Source organism: Suricata suricatta, chromosome 5, assembly GCF_006229205.1.
Source record: "Suricata suricatta isolate VVHF042 chromosome 5, meerkat_22Aug2017_6uvM2_HiC, whole genome shotgun sequence".
NCBI lineage: Eukaryota > Metazoa > Chordata > Mammalia > Carnivora > Herpestidae > Suricata > Suricata suricatta.
Window position 1 is genome coordinate 113,743,958 of NC_043704.1, and position 17,592 is coordinate 113,761,549.

Here is a 17,592-nt window from a genome sequence, read left to right on the forward strand (position 1 = left end):
GAGACAGGGATGTGATGACAGTTAATTGTCCATAATCTATTTATCCCAAGGAGCACTTATACATCTGCTGCATATTTACGTATTTGCTACTTGTAGTTTTTCAATGATTTTTGAGAAGAGAAGCATCTATACCTAAAGCACTATAAAAAGGAAAAATGCTATCAAGGGGCTTTAAGTGGCAAGACAAAGAAAGTACAGCTTTTTGTGTCTCGGAAATGAATGGCTCCATTCACTTCAACTGGGATTTTTGCTTTCTATGTACTGTGTTAGGTTTGTGCACTAAACACTTGACTCTCATTTCAGAATGAATTACTTTGTTAAATGCAGGTATTTGAACAGAATAGGTACTTTTGCTACTCAATTCTCCATTCTTGTTTTATTAAATATTTTGTAGTGCTATCCTCTGTCCTTTTTTTAATATATGTGTATATGTATGTATATATGTGTTATATATGTGTATATACATTTATATATAAATATGCATATGATATATATGTTTTTCTATATACTCAGGAAATACAGACATAGCTCATAAAATTTGTCCCATGCCCCATTTTTATTATATTTCTAAATTAATTATGGTTTTAGATCTCTATTTGCAACAGCAAATTTTTAAAAGTACACTGCAGTAAATCTTGCATAGATGATATTCAGCATATAAAATGCTCACAATTTTACAAACTGAAAAGCTTATAGGTTATTATATCATAGCTGTGTATGATAAATTTAGATTTAGTCATACACTGAAAATATTTAAATTAATAATTTATTTAAAAAAACATTTTGAAACCACTTAAACATTCTTTGCAGGTGATTGTTTCTCCAGTCAGTACATGTACACTTTTTCATTAAAATACCAAGTGGGTTTTTTTGATATTGTATTTTCACTCTATGCATGTTGCACTAATAAATACAAAGTTAACCCATTGCTGGATGATTCATTGCTCCTTGAATTTGCAAGTCCACTATGACAAGCTTTTGTAGCTGATTTTTGCATCACTCGATAAAATGGACAGAACAGAATAACTACTAAATTCAAATGGGCTCTTCAACTTTATTTCACAAGGCACAGCCATTTACACCGAGAAATGTACACAAACAAGACTCCTGTTTGCAGCTGGCATTAAACTTTGAGAGCAGTTGACTTTGTTATCTAGATCCAATTTTTAATGCTGACTATTAAGTTTTCTTTCTTTCTTTTTTAAAAAATTTCCAAACCACCAGAGGATGATTTCCTTAAGAATGTTCACCCAGGTATGTTCAGAATATTAATTAGGCCCATCTATTTCTGTCGAGTAATCACAATGTCCACGGGCTGAATGGACTCTGTGGCCTGTGAAAGAGCCATTCATATGCTTTAGTCTGCCGTCGCACATTCTTTAACCAGTGAACATGGACCTTTTTCACAGTCATCTTAAATGTTTCAACTGTGTGTTTCATGTTTGGTTCTGGCATCTCCAGCCATATAGCTTTTCTGCCTCTTTTGGGGAAGACTTCCTTGCTCTACTCATTTCAATGCTTCTGCCTTTATGACTATTTTACTGCCATACCTAAGGGGCTTCTTACTGTATTTGCCTGTAACTGAAGGAGATTTTAAAGGAATTAAATTTATTCAGACTAAATCTTCTGGGGGCATGCAAAGGCATCTTAAACAATTAGCAATAATTAAAAAGCATCTATTCAGACTGGATAAAAGGTAAATAGATTTCATTTAAATATACTAGTTAGTTGGTACAATTTTCCCATTTGCATGTTTGGTTTTTTTTTCAGCCTCCTGTTGGTGCATAACTTTGAAATAACAAAAGAAAACATTGACTTTTGTCAGTTTGTATAATTTTTTACTCATGAGTGCTGTTAAAAAATTGCTATACTAAAAATTTAATTATCTTTAATTTAGATGGTGCGACTAACACTGGCTATAATAGCATGACAATGAAACGTAGGTTTGCTGTTTAATTTTTAATCTTAAATTAGTGTGGAACTGGCTGAAAGATCTATGGCTTCTCAACTTCTTATATTTTCCTATAAATTTCATTCTGATATTTATCTGCCTCACTGAACTATTTACATTGTGTCGTGAAAGGCTAAAATGCCTAATTGTTCTCTCAAAGTCCTCCTTAGTTGTTTCCAGTTAGAACTTGTCCTATGGATAACCAGATGCAATAGATAATATTTGTATTCAAAACATTTATAATACCTGCAGGTATATGTGTAAATGCAATGCATGAAAGTAGTCTTTTGTGTGTACATGTGTATATGAGCAAACACACATACACACGCACACACACACTCGCACACTGATTTATACAAAAACAAATATGCTTCAGCTCTTTTGCTCAAATATTTATAGTTTAGTAGATTTGGCAGCTACTTATATGATGTGTTTGAGGGGGGCACCAAGAAAGACATCTAAAATCTACCATTTGATATTTTGGTATTATGATTTCATTCATCAGAATTTTAAGTAAAACTGTATTTTTTAAATTATGGTCAGTTAGCATATTTAAAAAATGATAACCAGACTGGGAAAAAATATGACAGGGATGAAATAGACTGGAAGAAAGAAAAACAAACAAAGAAAGAAAGAAAGAGAGAGACATGAAGCACCATGGAAAATACTGGGGAGAAATGTGGCTGTCAAAAGATAGTTTTTTTTCAAGGACTGTCCAAACTTAGCCATTTTATGATAGTCAAAAATATGTGTAATAATTTTTGGTGCAAAATAACGTCACTAAGATTGTTATTGAGATTAAGCTTATGTATTTGATCTCCTATAAGACATCCAGCATCACTCATGTGCCACTGCTTACCACCTAAGGCATTTTGCAAATGCATCATAAATATGAAATTAGAAATAAAATAGAGGGACTAAATCATCACTTCAGGAGGAAAACAAAACTGAAGGTATATTCACTTTGTAGTGATGATTGGTTATACAATCCATAGGTATAGAAAAAGCACATAGCTTGAAAGTATTCTCAGCTTTTGGGAAACAAAGTATTTTTTGAATCATGATGAACTGCAAAAAAGACATCAGTCAAAAAAACAGGTTTAGAAAACAGTTCTGCTAACACATTGTCTAAGGGAACTTACCTGACCAAATATGAGCTTTTAAATGGAGAATAATAATACATTCCTTGAGGAGCAGTTGTGAGAATTAAGAAATAACCTAAGTGTAATAACATAATAACTACGTCAGGAAAAATGAAACACTAAAATATAATTTCCATGTAATTAGTCTCATGTAATATTGTTAAGACAGCAAAATCACTATCTTCTAAATACAGAAAAATAGCATTGGTAGCAAGACATAATAAAGATATAATAAAGAATTTAATAAAAGTAACACACTTTATAACACAAAAATCAAATCTAAGTGTTTAGATGACATTTAGAAACTGAGAATTTTAGGGGTACCTCACATGAGATCCCTCAAGTTTAACCCATACCTGAAGGTTGCATTTCTTCCCAACTGGTGAGGAAGATTGGGCTGGACTCTTCTTTCTATCCTTCTCTATAATCCATTTCTTGTGCTGACTTCCATCCCTTACCTGACTCATGCGGGATGGACCACAAATGTACTAAGACTGCCAAGAGAATCTTCTAGAACTACTTCATCTCTTCAAAATACTTGGCCCCACTCCCAGTAATTATTTTATTTCACAAAAGTCTTATTAGTACTTTTAAATTAACTTATTATTATCAAAAAACTCTGCACTTAACTTCATATTCTTAACAGTCTAAGCATTTTTAAAAATTTACATTTGTGGGAAAAGCACTTACCTCTAATTGTTCACTGACATTCTATAATTTGCACTTGCAGATTTTGAAAGTAGACTTAATGTGAATAACTACCCAATAGGCAGTCTCGCTATGCTATAATGTTAAAAGAATAATTTTATATATTATAATACTTTATTAGGATGAGACACTTTATGAATAAAATGGTAAAATTCAATTATCATTTAATAATATGACAAATTAAATCATCTGACATTGGAACTGTTTAAGGAAATTACTGTATCATTTTACTGAGAAAACTAAAAAAAGATAAGTAACTATGCTCATAATCTTGAGATTTTTAAGTATCACTTTATAAATAAGGTGACACCTAAATTTTGAAAGTTTTGGATCCATTGTTGGTTACCAAACTTTGCCTCATCATAGGTAGGAGAAAAACCATGTGAAATAAAAAGAATAATTACCTATGAGATGAGGCAACTTTGAAGAATGTTTGGGAGCTAAGCACAGAGAAAGTAAGCAGTTAAGGATATTCAAATTCTTTTAAGCTTGGCTAAAAGCTTGTCTTCTGGGGATTGCCAACCTTACTGGTAACTAACACTACTAATTAGCTATTAAATGTCTTTGACTTTAGAAAGGCCTGCTCTCAGCTAAAATAATAAAATTTATTTTTAATCTAGAAGTTTCCCTAAAGAAATCTGTACAAGTTTGAAAAAAAGTATGGCTTTTTAAATGAGCTTATAATGACTTGCCTTAACTAATGAGTAGTTAACATTATTCCTCATCAGTGGTAGATCTCATTCTCTTGATGTCCAGTAATATGATTTAAAAGCTATACTCTGATATAAACATATTTTAATACTATTTTATTTTGTGTCCATTTAAAAAGAACTAGTAACATTCTTGTGAAGTAGGTATAACCAAATATAAATCACAATTCTGAAGATGAGGTGAAAAATGAACACGGCAACAAGATTGCTTTCAATTTTATGTCAGTCTTTTAATACTTAAAGTTCAACAGAGAAAGCCCATTTTTTTATCATAACTTTTCCTTTTGAATTACATGAAAACAAGCTGCCCCCAAATGTAAAGAGATACTGTGGCACAAAAGACTTAAGTCAAAATGGAAATCCTGGTTTGCCAGTTATTGATCCTATGATCTTAGAAACATTATTTAATCTCATTTTAAACCCATTTTCCCCAAAGAAAGATCATATTTTCTTACTCCAGGGAAATAAGTAAACAAGTTATGTAATATGAAAAGTCTAATATTTATTCTACAAAGTTGTTACAGCTATGCAATACAGGAGGCAACTATAACAGCACTTGAAAAAACAAAGAAGTTGAGCACATGGGAAGGCGGGGAAGGGAAGAGAGGGAAACAAACCAGCTGCAAGAGACCCGATGATAGAGAACCAACTGAGGGTTGCTGGAGGGACATGGGTGGGGGATGGGCACATGGGGGATGAGTATTAAAAAGAGCACTTGTGATGGGCATTGGGTATTATATGTGGGTAATGAATCATTGAATTCTAGTCTTGAAACCAGTATTGCACTGTATGTTAACGAAAATTGAAATTGAAAAAATAAAAATAAGAAAAGAAAGAAGTTACTCAGTATAATGGTTATATTTTACTATATATATATAGTTATATAGTGATACTTTTTCCTGTTGATCAGTCCCAAAGCAAAACAAGTGTTTTGATCAGAGACACCCTATGTATAAAAATATTTGGAAAAAGTAAATGAATAAATAAATAAATAATAAAAATGTTCAGAGTGTTTTCAACCTAAAACAGTCCTTTGAAGAAAGAGTCTATCCATTAGCTACCATTTTTGAGATCCTCAGAAGTGCCCAAGACTGACAATCAGAGTTAATTTCTATTGTATATTACAATAAAAACACTTAGACTATAATTTTACTTATTTATTTATTATTTATTTATTTATTTTGAGAGACAGCAAGAGAGTGCAGGATCAGAGGAGAGGGACGGAGAGAGAGTGGGGAGAGCAAGAATTCCAAGCAGGCTCTACGCTCAGCACAGAGTCCAATGACCCTGGTACCATCACCTGAGCCAAAATATAAAGTCAGCCACTTAACCTGTTGAGCCACCCACGTGCCCCTGAACTTTAACTTTAAAATAAAATTTATCAAGGCAGAATTTTGCAACTGATCTTACTTTGTTCTTAACTAATAATTCACATATACAAAAGAGCAGACTATTGAACATGAAAGTTTTGCAATCTTAATCTGTGTTTTTAAGATCTGGACATACAGTCTGTGAACAATTAAGTAAAAAGAACTTAAAATTTCTTTGTAAAAAGGAAATCTTTGACTTCCTTGTGAAAAAGAACTAATACAGATGTAAATTTTTTAATAGTGACCAAATTATATTTTATTTTTTCCTTTAAATTAAAAAAAATAATGTCTATTCATTTTTGAGAGAGTGAGAGCAGGGAGAGAGTGGGAGCAGGAGAGAGGCAGAAAGAGAGAAGACACAGAATCAAAGCAGGCTCCAGGCTCTGAGCTCTCAGCCCTGATCCAGATGCAGGGTTTGAACCTACAAACTGTGAGATCAAGACCTGAGCCGAAATCAGACACTTAACTGACTGAGCCAGTCAGGTGCCCCAAGACTTTCCTTTAAATTTTTAAAAGAATACAAACAAATATGAATGCAGAATTTCTTCTAAGTCATGTTGAAATAAGTAACTTGAGCCAATCCTTTCACTCAGAACAACCAGAAAAGCTAGATAAAACATTTTTTTAAGGTTATGTATTTATTTGCTGAACAGAAAAGGTGGGGAAGGGGCAGAGAGAGAAGGAATTAGAGAATCCCAAGCAGGCTGCACACTGTTAGTACAGAGCCAGACCCTGGTCTCAAACCCACAAACTGTGAGATCACTACCTGAGCTGAAGTGTGACGCTTAACTGACTGAGCCAGCCAGGTGCCCTGGGATTATCATTTTTTCACTAGAGGCATCTGCAGAGCAGAACTGAGCAAAATCCCATCGACCAGGGTCACTGTCACCACTGGATTCTAGGATCTGCCTAAAGAGTATGTTTTTTTTTTAAATGATTTTTATTTATTTTTGAGAGACAGAGAGAGACAGTGCGAGCAGGGGAGGGTCAGAGAGAGAGGGAGATACAGAATCTGAAGCAGTCTCCAGGCTCTGAGCTAGCCGTCAACACAGAGCCCGACGCGGGGCGCAAACCCACTAACTGTGAGATCATGACCTGAGCTGAAGCCGGAGGCTTAACTGACTGAGCCACCCAAGCACCCCCTAAAAAGTATGTTTTGGTAAACATCCTCAACTGCACTGTCTAAAATAGGAGACTGGGAGGCTATTATCTTGGAATGAAGAGAAAATGGAAGTAAACTATCTCTAGTAAGTACAAAAACCTAGCTTTAAAATATCAAAAATGCTGAGTACATTAAGTTAGTTTGGACTGCAAATGACCTAGCCATCCACCAGGAGCAAGTGTGAATCCTATTTAGAAACCTGTTATTATTATAACATTTCAGATCAATAATTGACCCTTACTCAAAGTTAGCTAAATTCAAAGGAAGTATGAATGAAAACCAGTAGAAACAAGAGTCAGTTGAAATACATTCATAGGTTGTCAAGATAATGTAGTAGAAAGCTGCATTCTACAATCTATAGTTACACGTTTAAGAAGATAAGCAAGAAAATTGAAAGTATTGTCAAGAAACTAAAAATTACAAAAAATAACAAAACAGAAATTCTAGAACTTAAAAATATAGTAAATTAGGGTGCCTGGATCGTTGAGTGTCTGACTTCAGCTCAGGTCATAATCACACATTGGTGAGTTCAAGGCCCACTTCAGGCTGACAGTGTGGAGCCTGCTTAGGATTCTCTCCCTCTCCTCTCTCTTTACCCCTCCCTGACCTGTGCTTTCTGTCTCTCTCAAAATAAATAAGTAAACTTTACAAAATATATAGTAAATTATACTAGGAACTCAATGGAGGGTTTCTTCATAGCTTAAGCATATCTGAATAAAAAAGCTCAAAGCCAGAAAAATAAATAAAAGAAAATGTCCAGAATGAAGTCCTAATGTTTGGATCACCAAAATTATTTTCCATTGCTAAATTTCTTAGTCAAAGAACAATGAAAAAACAAACAGAACAAACGTAATAGTGATTACTGGCCTAAATACAGACATGTATAAGGAGAAAGATAAAAATCTAAGTGTACATATGTGCCATGTCTATTTCTAATAATGACGTGCCTTCACAACTTAACTGTTATGTAATATTTTTTCCAGGATGATATTATCAACAAGTATGTGAAGATTACCTAGAATTTCTAACATGCCTCAGTATTTGACACCTTGAAGATTTATGTTGACTTTTTGTTTATTTGTTTACTTGCCCTTACTCACTGGCTTTATCACTTAACTGCAGTCTTCTTGGGGACAACGGCTTTCTCCATCTGCTTTCCAGTTATACCTTTGCACCATCTTACACTTTGCATCATCGTTAACAGATAGTAGGCACTCAATTAAAGTTGAATAAATAAATGTTTAAATGAATCAATGAAGAAAACCTATCAGTCTGAAAATATATTCTCCAAGACATTCTTTTCTTTCTTTTGGTTCTTGTTTAATATCTTATCTGTTGCTGAGACTTCTTCCCATCACGTTTAGTCTTGATCTCTAAACAAAGAGGTAATTAGTAAAATATTTGTTCATGCATAGTGGTCTCCTGGCTTCTTTTAACCTGTCAGAGCAGAAGTTTTATACCTCAGTTGATCTGTATTTCAAACATATATCAGAAGAAAAAAACATAATAATAGACACCTACTCTTAACATAAACCTGTACAAGGAGATCTTATTGAAAAATAGTAGAATAAATTGAAATCTGAAAACACCAGATGCAAATAGAAAATAATTAAAAATAAAGAATTAATTATATTAACTGAGGCTTAAAGTATTAAATAGAATTATAGACAGTTCTTGAGTTATACCTAAACTTACGACTATCTATGCCTGTGGAAGCCTACTGATGTATTATTGCACTTCCTAATACTTCTGGACTTGAAGAATATACTGTGAGTGTATTCTGATTCAAAATAATTTAACTTCCTTTAAGCTGTCCCTTTCATATCCCTCCTCCCCATTCCAATTCTCAATAGATTTTGTAATGGATTCCAAGCTTAGGCATAGCTATTCACATATTTGGCTTTATTCATTACTTTAAACTGAAAAGATTATTTCACAAACTTCCTTAATAAATGATAGTCCATGAACATAGCTGAACTCTATTATACTCTGATGACTTTATAAGAAATTATTCTAGTTTCTGATGCCATATAACAACCCCCTCCAAAACTTAGTTGTATGAATTGACCAACTGGTTCATGCTTGGGGTCTGTGATTAAAATTTGATGCCACCCATATTTATAGTCGTTTGAAGGTTCCACTGGACTCCATGCCTGAGATGGCTTGTCTCTCACAAGTCTGGTGTCTTAGCTGAAAAGGCCAAATGCTGTGAAGCAGGCTGGCATCTCTGTCTCTGCAGGAGGCTTTTCCGTGTCGCTAGCTTGGACTCATTCATAACACGCCAGGCTCAGGACTGTCAGGTTTCTTGCACGGTGACTGGCTTCCCCAACGTTGCTCCTTCTGAGAAACCAAGAGAGAAGCTCCTAAGCTTCTTATGACTTGGTCTTAAAAGTTATGCTCACTTGGAATTTAAATAAACATTTGTTGCAAAAAATCTTTCAAAGATTAAAAAAAAAGTTACACGGGCACCTACCTGAGTGTCCATTAAGCATCTGACGCTTGATTCTGGCTCAGGTCAAGATCTCATGGTTCATGAGTTCGAGCCTCACATCGGGCTCTGAGCTGGTATTGTGAAGCCTGCTTGAGACTCTCTTCCCTCTCAAAATAAATAAAATTTTTAAAAAAGTTACATATACTTCCAGTGCATTCCATTGTTTCTACAGAGCCTGCCTAGACTCAACATACGGGGTACTACACAGAGGTATGAGTGCCAGGAGGCACGTTCACTGAGCCATCTTTCAAGAAGGTCTGCCATCTTTCATAACCTCTTAAGCCAAGAAAAACAAACAGAAACCATTTCCGAAAAATGTATTTTTACCTCTGCCTCAATATTTGCATAGCATTTTAAGTTTTTAAACCATAGATTCAATAACATCCTCTATCATGTACCACAAAGAGTAAATTTTCATGCTAGACTCTAGGTGTGCTATGCAATGGAGACACTCTCTATGGTCATTATTAGTTTATGCTTGTTGTTCTGGGTTAGCACATTTCCTGAAGGAGTCATGGTGTCTTAACTAAAATGCCATAAAATTTAAGTATTTCAAGACCCCCTACTGAATGTTAAATGCTAGGTATACACCAATTTTAAAAATGCTGTCTTTTCTGCAGTGTGCTTAGGATAAGGACAGACAGAGCACGCAGTTTTTACCTTTCAATTTCTCCTTCAACAGCTCCTTATATAGTTTTCCAAATTTTTTTTCTCAGACCTTCACATATTATCTGGAATCTCCTTCATGCTGAAAAGAAACTATCTTTCAGGTTCCAAAAAGAGTTTAGCAAATGAAACAGTGCAAGTGATAAATGTCAACTGTTACTCCTTCTTTCCTTCCCCTATATGATTTCAGGTGGGATTTATTAACAGAAGATGTATTTCTTCTTCTGGGTCACGAAGAACATTTTTTTATTTGTAACCTCTGAGGAAGCTCATGGTGAAATAGATAAAATGTCAGAAATAATTAAGAAAAATGCAGGGGTATCCAACAACCTAAAATTACACCTTTTGGTGAAGCCTAGTTTTCATCCCCTTGGTCCCTTGACAGATATAAACACCAACTTATCACATTCTTTAGATGATGGTGTGTTAAATCAATGTGGATGAACTCATGGTAGAGTAAATAGGAAGGATGGAAAAGAAATTCTCTTAGCAAGCAGAGGTCATTAGATCTGGGAGGTCAATATACACTATGCAATACATACAAGATCTAGACCCTTCAGAATTATATAAAAAGCTGCCTAAGTCTCTTGACATTTTCACTACTTCCAATCATACTTCTATTTTCATCACCTTTTAACCTACTATTTTCTTTAACCACAAAAATTGCTTTTTTAAACGCATGTTTCAGTTTTTCCCTTTTCCTCTCAGTATAGCGTTCAGATCACTATGGTAGTAAAATCAACACACAGGGAAAGTGGACTGCCTGTATCAGAAATGTGACACCTCTGCGTCACAGACGCTCCTTGGTAAACACGTAGCACCTATTTTCCTACCTTGGTTGAAATACTCTTACTCTAGCTATATAAACTGATTATAGTGAAGTGCACTTAGGAACAAGTTTGGTTTCTGATTGCCCATGATAAATAGATATGGATCATGTATTAATATTCTATCAATTATTTGAAGCACATACTACTAAAATCTTTGACCAAGTAGACACATTGCTGCAACTACATTAATTGGCCTATCCAGAAATTTTAATTACTTATTAGTAGTGGTAGTTTTAGTCAAACAGATAAAAGCTTTCAAATATGCCAGTGTCAAGCACGTTGAGAAAGTTGCCCAAGGTAAGCATAAATTTAGCTCTGTTCTTCCAGGCCATGCATTTTACACAGGCTGGGTCATCCTTAGATTAACCCTGTCTTTGGATGGGTAAACATGCTTAATTCTGAAAATATATTAGATACTCCATTTCCCTGTAGATATAAACCATATTTTCCAATACTATCTCTATAAATAATAAAAGTCTATAATTGGCCTTAGGTCTCCTTTTTTGATAAACTTGGATTGGGGAGAAATTATTGGTTTTGAAGTTTCTAGGGATACTAATGATTCTAAGGCCACTTCTGAATAAAAATTCCAATGTCATCTACAATAACACTTTTTTATTTCGTCTGATGCAACAAAATTGCAGTATTCACCTACGAATATATTTTTGTATATATTTTATAATATCTTGGATACTTCACAAAAATTCTCACTCATGAGGAATTAAAAGCTATATCCTTGTGTCCAGAGATATATATTTTGGATTCATAAGTAAGAGTATATTTGCAATTAGAAAATGTACCTTGAGGTACTCAAGACTACGTTATGTTTTTCACATGTTCATCTTCAATATTTTTTTAATTTATCCCTAACCTTCAAATTTTTAATTCAAGTTTTTATTTGGAAACCATGAGATATAAAAAATTTGCAATATATTAAACTAAATACATACTTAAAAGACAAATTTGATATTTAAAATATACATACTTTAAATAAGAATCTAAAGTGTATTTTTGAAGATGATATTCCATATACACAAATGTGTACATATATGTAATTGTTAATTATATTTTATATACACAAAATTCAATATATTGCTACTTGATATTTTTTCTTTTTGACAATTAATGATTATATATATTTAAGGTACATAAATTGATGATTTGATATACATACATGTTGTGAAAGAATCATCACATTCAAACTCATTAACATATCCATTATTTGAGATAGTGAATTCATTTTTTGTTTGCTAAGAACACTTAAAATTCATTTTACTAGCAAATTCCAAGTACGAAATAAAGTATTGCTAACAGTAGTCACATTGTTGTACATTAGATCTTCAGAACTTACTCATTTTGCATAACTACAACTTTGTACCTCTTGACCAACATTTCTGAATTTACCTCTCTCCCCAGCTCTTGGACACCACCATTCTTCTCTTTCTTTATATGAGTCAACTATATTATATTCTACGTATAAGTGAGGTTGTGCAGTATTTGTCTTTCCACATTAGGCTTATTACCCTGATCATACTGTTCTCTACCGTTATTCATGTTGTCACAAATGATAGGATTTTCTTCTTCTTTCAGAATGAATAATATTCCTCTGTGTGTGTGTGTGTGTGTGTGTGTGTGCGCACGTGCACTACATTTTCTCTCTCCATTCATTGTCAGACATTTAGGTTGTTCGCATACATTGGCTATCGTGAATAATGCTGAAATGACATGGGAGTGTAGAAACTTCTTCCAAATCCTAATTTCATTCCTTAGGATTTATACTGAGAAGCGCGCCATAGTGCATCTGCCGCAGTCCTCTTGTTCTCCAGAGCTCTCCCAGAGCTATTTCCATTGGCATATACTTGTTTATTCATTGTTCTTGTTTCTGTTGTAACAGTCCTCCTAGTCTGCCATCTTGCTGATGTCACATCTCAATTTACTGCTGTTTAATATCAAATTATTGGTAAATGTCAATATTTTTCCAGGTTATAATTTTTAAGCTACAGTTAAATATACATATAATTATTACCCAGTTTTGTTGCTTTTACTCTGTCTATTCCCCTTCTTTGGAAGGTTGATGAGTCCAGATACCCCAAAAGGAAAGTTCCAAATGAGTCACCATCTGAGCATATAGTGAAAGGAAATGATTGTCTTGGTAACTAAAACAAAATTAATTCTGTCAATTCTGACTTTTCTATCTGGTAACTTTAGAGTTCAGCAGTTTTCAGGGGTACTCTGGTATGAAAAGTCAGATGTCTTATTACTAATGGAAATTTATCAACTGAATATCTTTTTTTTAACTGAAGTGTAGTTGATATACAATATCATATTCGTTTTCAGTTGTTCGACATAGTGAGTGGCGAACCCTGTCGCTTGTGAGTCTAGTCACCATATAAATCTGCTACAATACCGTTGACTGTACACCGTATGTCGTGCCTTCCATCCCTGTGACTTATTCATTCCATAACTGGAAGCCTGGACCTCACATTCCCCTTCTTATTCCTGAGTTGTGTCTTTTCAATTGTGGTTTTACTCGGAATACTTGGACCATACAACAAGATCTTCAATTATTCCAGCTGAACAAGTTTTAATACACTTAAATAGCAATTTTACCTGTAAATAATAGTGTTTAGAAGAGAAAATTTGAAAATTTTATCTTCTGTGTCTTACTTGAACATTTTATGGACTGTAATATTCAAATATTTTCCCAATTTGAAATAATATGATTTTTTGAAAAGAAGCTATAATATGTAGAAAAACTAAAGAAGAAAACAAAATCTAAAAATTCATCATTCTTACTTTGCTATATTTTATCCCAGTATTTTATGTTTACATATTTTGGAAAGGTGTCATATTTTTCTCTTTTTGTCACTTATTCTTTCTCTCAGGAACATGTTTCTTAACAGTTTATCTTATCTCTATGACCATTTGTAATGGCAGTGTAATACTGTATCAAAAGCATTACTATTACATTCAATGTATTTGAACTGTTATATTATGGTTAATTTGTGTTATTGGATTATTTTGTATTTAAACTATTACAAAATAAGTGTATATGAATATTTATGTGTCTCTATTTCCTTAGAATATCTTCTTATAAGTGGAATGTGGGGTCAACCAGAGTATTATTTTGAAGTTTTTTTTTACATATTGTCCAATAACCCTCTAGATTCCAGAATAATTCTAGAGTCTAAAATGTTTTATTTTATTTTATTTTATTTTTTTCAGTCTTCAAATATTTTTTATTGGAAGGCCATGCATTGCCTTCATTTATTGTATTTCAAATCACTGTACCTTTACTTTTGTGAAAACACTGCCTGCATTTTCTAGTACAAAAAAAACCTAAAAATTGTTTCAGGAATGTAGAGAAATATCCAACTTAAATAGCGAAAAAGTGCACCATAATTACTGCTGCACTGCAGTCATTTCTGCATTTCCCATGTTTCTTAAATAACTATCTTGTTAGATAACACACAATATAAAGAGCAATTATGAAAAACAGACATTTACATATACTTCTAAAGTCTTATTGAGAATATCCTGTTGGCACTGGATAACCAATCATAGGTGCAGCTGCAGTAGCAGGATATGCATATGCCTGTTGGTTCATACCATTGTGCATATTGGGAACGTTACGTCCGTATTGCTGAGTGCGATCATAACCGTTCTGGTAAGTCCCTGTTGGATTAGCAGTCCTAAAACTGGTCTGTCCACCAGCAGACACAAAATTACTCCCAAAGCTCCCATTGGTGAAATTTGCAGCACTGTAACCACCATTCTGAGTTTTTGCCCCAAAATCTCTCTCAAGCAGACTGGAGTAACCTCTGTCATAATTTTCCCTGTCTCTAAAGGTATTAAATCCACCCCTTTTGCCCGCAGAATATCTGTCCCGACAGTCATCCTTCATGCCTCCTCTACCCCTGGAACGACCTGAACCTCTGTCTTCGACCAACTGAAGCAACTTGGGATTAATTGCTTGATTAGCTTCACGAAGCACAGAGATAAGGTCGCTCACTTGCTTTATGTTATTAGGTGTAAAGAAAGTGTATGCTGTGCCTGTTTTGGTACTGCAAGCAGTTCTTCCAATTCGATGACTATAATCCTCTGAGGAGTTAGGGTAGTCATAATTGATGACAAATTTCACATCTTCCACATCTAGCCCTCTGGAGGCCACATCTGTAGCAATCAGAATAGGAGCTTTTCCATGTTTGAATTCATTTAGAACCCAGTCATGTTCCTGTTGACTCTTGTCACCATGGATACCCATGGCGGGCCACCGGTCTCTCCTCATTTTTCTAGTAAGCTCATCACATCTTCTTTTGGTTTCGACAAAAACAAGGGTTTTATTCTCCTTCTCACTCATGATCTCTTCCATTAGACGAATAAGTTTTTCATCCTTTTCTACATCATGACATACATCCACAATCTGAAGAATATTGTGGTTTGCACTCAGTTCTAGTGCTCCAATGTTTATATGAATGTAGTCTTTTAGGAAATCTTCAGCAAGCTGTCTTACTTCTTTCGGCCAAGTTGCACTCCACATTAGAGTTTGCCTATCAGGTCTTATCTGATCCACAATCTTCCTTATTTGGGGTTCAAAGCCCATATCAAGCATTCTATCTGCTTCATCAAGGACAAGGTAGGTGGTTCTTCTCAGATTGATTTTCCTGCACTCCAAAAAGTCAATCAGTCTTCCAGGTGTTGTGATACAGATTTCCACACCTCTCTCCAAATCACGAATTTGTGGTCCCTTGGGAGCACCACCATAGATACAAGTGGACTTCAAGCGACATGCTCTACAGTACTCAGCAGCTACTTGCTGTACTTGTTGGGCCAGTTCCCGAGTTGGTGCCAGCACCAAGCAAATAGGCCCATCACCTCTCTCTAGGAATGGCTGATGATTGATGTGGATGATAGCAGGCAGCAAATAAGATAATGTTTTCCCAGATCCAGTCTGTGCTACTCCAACCATATCCAATCCACTTAGAACAACGGGCCATCCCTGAACTTGAATAGCAGTGGGTTCAGTAAAATTCTGTCTTGCGATGACATCCATTACATTAGCAGGGAAGTTTCATAAACTTCCTTTTCATAAAAATTCAAAACTGGCTTTGGGCAGTTGTGACCTCTAACCCTAATTTCCTTACTCCTTCTGTATGTCTCCACCTCTTGTGCTGTGCGCCTAGCCAAATCAGGGTGCTCTTGATAAAAATTCTTCTCAAATTTGGGCAGCTCATCAAGATTCCACTTCTTTTTGACGAATTTTTCCCCAGGGTTTCCAAACTTCTTTCCAGATAGGGGCCCTGCCCTACTTCCCCCAAATCAAGGTGCACCAAACCCTCAATCCCGGCCGCGGTCTCCGTCACTCGAATAACCCGACATGGCGTCAATGGTTGCGGTTGGCGGGGAACGAAGTGGAGAGAATCGGGTGCGACGAGTCGCAGCAGATGGCTTTGTCGATAGCAAAGCCTTGCGGGGGCGCGGCAGCGGCGGAGGAGCGGCGATGACAGAAGCCGAAGCTGCTCTACGAGAGACCGGTGGAAATGAATGAGGTCGAGTCTAAAATGTTTTAACGCTTTATGCTCCTTCCATCAAAATAAGAGAGCTCCAATATCATCATAGTCTGTTCAACACTGGGATTTGCGAGTAGAATACTCTCCATGGAAGCATGTTGAAACTCATTTCTTTATTAGGGGAACTGAACATATTTTTATACTTTATTGAATATTTATATTGGTTTTAAGTAAGTTATAGATATTCAGCTCTCATCTACTTCTTTGTTGATGTATTTTCGATTTTCATTTTCGCTTTTAACTTTTAACATCAAAAGTTTTTTCTTAATTTTGTATAAGTCAAATTAGTTTTCTCTCTTCCTGGTGTCTTTCTTCATCTTTATGTTTATTTATTTTTTCTTTTTTTAATTTTTTAAATGTTTATTTTTGAGAGAGAAAGAGAGAGAGAGAGAGAGAGAGAGAGCGAGAGAGAGAGAGCAAGTGGGGGAGGGGCAGAGAGAGATGGAGACACAGAATCCAAAACAGGTCCCAGGCTCTGTGCTGACAGCTCAGGTGATGATGCAGGGCTCACACTCCTGAACTGCAAGTCTATGAGTGAAGTCGAATGCTTAATGGACTGAGCCACCCAGTTGCCCCCGTCTTTATGTTTAGACAGTCCTTCCCAAACCCAAGATTAGGAAAAGAATTCTTTCTATTTTTTTCTTCAGAGTGCTTCATGACTTTGTTACATTTAACTTTTATTTATGGGATTTATTGTAATGACGGGTGAGATGAGAAGGCCTCAACTGGGCTGGTGCATCTACAAGAGTTCATGTAACCACCATATTAATTCCATGAGATAGACATCACTCTTAACAGAGAGCAGAGAGAAAGATTTTATTGCAGATGGCCAAACATCTAGTAAGTGGTGTGCCTAACTGTTAGAATCCACAATCATAGGAACAACAATCTTCTCAGCAGCTTTATTGATACAAATTAGCTTTCCAGAAGAATTTCCTGGAAGGCTGAACTTTGCCACTTCAAGGGGCCATTCACTCCCCAAACTACCACCA

The 17,592-nt window shown here is 35.1% G+C and overlaps 1 pseudogene; it reads right to left on the reverse strand.

Annotated features, from left to right (window-relative positions):
- Positions 1-14,263: 14,263 nt before the first annotated feature.
- Positions 14,264-16,424, reverse strand: LOC115292795 (annotated as a pseudogene).
- Between the last annotated feature and the right edge of the window lie 1,168 nt (positions 16,425-17,592).